Source organism: Brassica oleracea, chromosome C5 (assembly GCF_000695525.1).
Source record: "Brassica oleracea var. oleracea cultivar TO1000 chromosome C5, BOL, whole genome shotgun sequence".
NCBI classification, from domain to species: Eukaryota; Viridiplantae; Streptophyta; class Magnoliopsida; order Brassicales; family Brassicaceae; genus Brassica; species Brassica oleracea.
Window position 1 is genome coordinate 15,444,464 of NC_027752.1, and position 5,080 is coordinate 15,449,543.

Here is a 5,080-nt window from a genome sequence, read left to right on the forward strand (position 1 = left end):
AACAGAAACTGCAGTTGATATTCAGTTTATCTATTTAGTAAATTTATTAACAAAATTATATGCTACTAAAACTAAAATATAAACAGAATCAATAATTAAACTGAATATCATTACAACATCACTTCTTATTATATACCAAGATACTTATATTATTTGCTAATTGTTTTTCATATCTATCCTATGAAATCCATTTTGAAAGTAAATGTAGAGAACGTTAATTTATCATATGTAAAAACAGAATATTTAAGTGTACAACAATTGTTCATAACTTCGAACATCACGATTATGGATATGATACAATGGGATTATGATACATTTGCGTATAATTTACATGATCAATCAATTTATTTTTTGGATATGATTAAGTAAGAAAACAAATATTTATTAATTTTTTTAATAAATTACCTAAATAAAAAATTACACATGAGAAAAAGCCATGACTTCTATTTTAATAGATAAAATTTAACGGAACCTATTTTCAGATTTACATATTGATTTATGATTACATAATTTTGGTTACCTACTTTCTTACAACTATTAATGTTGGTTGACCACATTTTTAACACCTTTTTTTTGAATTGAATGTTAAATTTAATTCAAAACAAAAAACTTTGTTATATCAAGTGTTACTTTGTAGAAAATAACTCTCCTCCTATCTCATCTCAAATTAACAAACTCCAACTCAAAATCAAAACTAAAAGATATAGGTTTCCTAAACTCTTGTACCAAACCAATAGGTCATTCCACCTTTAAAGTCTTTATCTCCTCTTCTCTGAATGAGTGTGAGCTTATTTCTCGTGTCTTTTATCAATCAGTTTTGCCAATAGATCAGCAGAGGAAGACCCTTCTCCTATTTCTCTCTCTCCATACTGTATGAACTGCGAGCTGAAAGATGTACTTGATGATGAAAGACTTCACTTTACTTGTCTGCGGAGCCCTCATTATTCTCATGAATCTCCTCCATTGGTTAGTGTACTCATTTTGCAACACTCCTTCCATCAGCTTCTTCCAAATCTGAGCAGCGTATACACATTCAAAGAACAGATGCTCCATTGTTTCAAATGGTTCATTACATAAGACACAAGAGCTGTCCACAGACCCGTTTTTTTTTTTTTTGTAATAGAAATCATCTTCTTTTTAATACTTTTTCGATCAAATTCATCTCTTCTTCCTTATTAGTGAGAAGCTTTCTCTGGATTTGGTGTATGAGATATCTGCTTTCTCTCTTAAATTTCGTTAGCAAGAAGAAATTATATGAGGTGAAGTCAGACGATGATTATTATAATTATTATTATTATTTATATAGACGTCATGTTAGTAATGTATCAGCAAATTTAAGTTTTACTTTTCTTGACAATTTACCTTTTTTAACTCATTGACTTGCTGCCTTAATTTCCTCTTTTGTTTATTTTTCCATTTCTCAAAACAAAATTATTATTATTATTTTCAAAAACAAATAATAATTTTTCGGAACGTATCCATATAATTTTTTAATTGAACCGAACCTATTTTCAGATTAACAGATTGGTTTAGCGCTGTCAAAAAAAAAAAAAACAGATTGGTTTAGGATTAATAATGTTGGTTACTATTATATTAGACATGTGACATATCAACGATCTTTAGAGTTTCTTTTATTTGACGCTTTCCTTTTTAAAATGTGTTGACTTGTTGACATAATTTCATAATTTTTTTATAGAAATTTCATGTTCGTGGAACCCTCTTAGTCCAGTGGTTTCACTAAGGTTTCATTAATGCTTCTACATCCGGAAGTCTAGGGTTCAAATCCCAAAAAACGCAAATTATGCATATTATGAAGAAAAAAAAGATTACAAGAGGTCTTTAGCATGATACATGGTGTATCATCGAATATGGATCTCATAGGGCGGCTCGAAGTGACGCAGTCAGACGTATATTGTCATCTGGTGGTAGTATTATCGGTTGTCGAATCGTCTATATAACTTTTCTTATTTTACAATACTAAAAAGAGAATAACTAGAGCAGGGAGAATGTCCACATCATCTGTTTAATTCCACCAATCATAAGGTTGTCCGATGCCACGTCATGCCCTCATCAATTCCATAACAGATTAATAATGTGTCAATTTTTTTTTGGAATGCTATGATAATCTTTATGGGCTTCCTCATATGGCCTGTAAATATTTTTCTCTCTATAACTTAACGCCTAAAATTTGTTTTCCTTTTTACTATTAGTCCTAACTTAAGAGTAAATAAAAAACGTATGAATTATGATCTATAAATGAAAGATGTATTAATCTTAAACATACGTATTTAATTCGATTGGTGACATTCATGCTGAAGATGAACGGTTTAGAACTTATATATAAAAGTGAATCGAATACCTCACGAACTCAGAAGAACAAATTTACATTAGAATCACCTTCCAATCTTCCGTTTCACTTTCTGCTTTCAGAAGCCAGAGAGCCGCTACGATTTGCCTCAGGACCTTTTTTTCCAAAACAAAAAACTCTCGAACCTTAACTGCTGGCAAATTCATGCCTCTTCCATGTCACCGTATCCTCCTCAGTTTCTGCCGGTAGAGGTCCTCTACCGTGGTGTTGGATCACCGGGACAGAGGAAGGTCCACAGACTACGACGAGTGAATGTTGATGTAAGCCTAAAACCCTTTTCGATTGAATACTTTTTAATGTTAAAGGTCTGAACCTAAACTTTTCTGATGCAAGCAAATACAAGGAACTAGGCGCCACAGAACTATCGCTGGAAGGCTAACTCAATATTGCTTTCACGGAGAATGGATCTCTCTTCACCGCGTTTAAGAGCAGAAACGTGGCTGGTCGGCTTCTTCCAATAAGAGGAAGCTGGAAGCATGTGTCTAGGAGATAAGAAGATCAAAAGGATGATGAAGTTGACGCATTAGAGCTACACCACCATCGACGATCTGGATCTGGAGAAAGTATCCATGGCCGTCGCTTCTGAAATTAATGGCGGCGGAGGAGGCACGAAATGAAGCTATTGGCGGTGGTGGTCGGACTGTTCTAGGTTACAAACAAATCTACTGATCTCTTTGTCTCGATATCTAACACAATTTTGGTGTATTTCTTCTACGATTTAATTTTCTTAGGTTGTGATTAATAAAAATTGTCATTTTCTTTTTTTACTTAATTTTGGTTTTATTTTGATAAATTCGTTATAGAACTATAAACTAATGTATTATCCATAAAGCTAATAAGATTTGATCATATGAGTCATATAGCTGACTCATACAAGAATGGAAGTTGGAACCATGAAAAATGATGGGTTTGAGGACTGTTTTACTTTCACTCTAATATTTTTGCCTTTCGTAAAACATACTTTTATATGTTCCAGGTGTTCTACCTTATCGGCCTGCACAAAGTTGTTTTGACTTTACTTGATCCAGGTCCACTCATTAAAGTGTGTCCGTTTAAGTGGATTTAGTCTTCCTTCACATCTTGGGTAATTTTTTGTACTAACATATAATTGTTTATGTTTCTTTTTTAGTTTTCAATCCATTTGTGTTGGTTGGTTGACTGAAAGCTGTTAACAAATTTGATAGGAATGTGTTGAGATATATTATCTTATGCATGTTTCCTATGCATAAGCTATTTTTTATTAGGTAGCTACAATGATACAGTTCTTTGATGTTGAGATGTACCGATTTGATGTTGCTTGCTATTTCTTTAGTCAATTTGAACACTGATGTGAAATAGCTGATGTTTTTGCTATTATCATGTCTGTAATCAGAATCACGTGTTGTTGCAGTTGTTATACTGCTGGATCTGCTCCAAGTGCTCCCGTCGCTGAGAATCAATCCTCTCCTCGCAGACATTATGGCTAAGGAAATGCTAGCATTCCCAAGATAACTTTATTTATCTCCCGGTGGCTTTATATAAATGATTGCAAACAAGTAAGTATAATTTAATTTATACCCCCCCCACCAGCCCCACTAACTAAAATGTAAATTCGTATAAATGAGAAAACAACCATAGAAAATATGTATTCATGGTAAAGTTAATTATATGGTTTACACCTTGCGTGCGTCTATATTCAAGGTTTGCTATTTGATCATTGGGTGCTAAACGCAATATAACTCATCCAAAAATATATGTTGGAATTTTGACAAACATAAAAGGCATTATTGCGCAATAGCAGAATAAACACAACACATACTGCTAATAAGAAAATAAAAGGTTCATCTTCTTAAAGAAAAACATATGATGATGAGCTTTGACATGTAGTACGTGCATTACTATTATAAATAGTGTGGATTGCGTTTTTGTATATTACGTATTTTCGTTACTATATTTTCTTCAACATGTATTTTTAACTGATATTACTTTTGTCATTTAGACGGATAAATTTGAAATACATCATTAATTCAGTTAATCAGAGAACCGAGTTTTACAGAGCCATAAACATTTTAAAATTAATTTAAATAGTATTTTTTGACAATTTTGAAAGTCATACAACTTATATATATTATATCTTTAAAATTTAAAAATAAATTGTTCCATTGGTTCTCAGAACTGGTTCTAAATTTACTATTAGAAATTATGTGATAATAACATAAACCTAATATTTTTGAGAGAACATTTATCCTTTTATTTTTGACAATGAAAATATATCTTCCTAATAAGAAAGATATCATAAAAATGGAAATTGTTGACTAATTTTAAATAAAAACAAGATTAATTTAAAAATAGAGATGGTAAGTATATGTCAAACTAAGAATAAGAGACAAAGTTCATAAAGAAAAAAGAACAATTTTTTTTTTTGGTAAGACTTTTGAGGCCCTCATATTAAAGAGACTGATTTTAGCTTCAACTAAGAGTATGGTAACGGTTGTTGGCATTTTGAAACAATCACATAAAATGCTACAAATCGCTTCAAACCGTTCTGAACCTTCTAAAATCAAAAGTTGGATCCAGCTAGCGTTTGCGGTTGCGGGAGGATAATTTAAAAAAAGTAAAATAAAAATAAAATAAAAAACTAAAAATATTCAATAAAACTTTTAAATTGAAATAATATAAATTGTAAAATGTATACATATTATATTTTAATTTATATTACAAAATTTTTTTTTT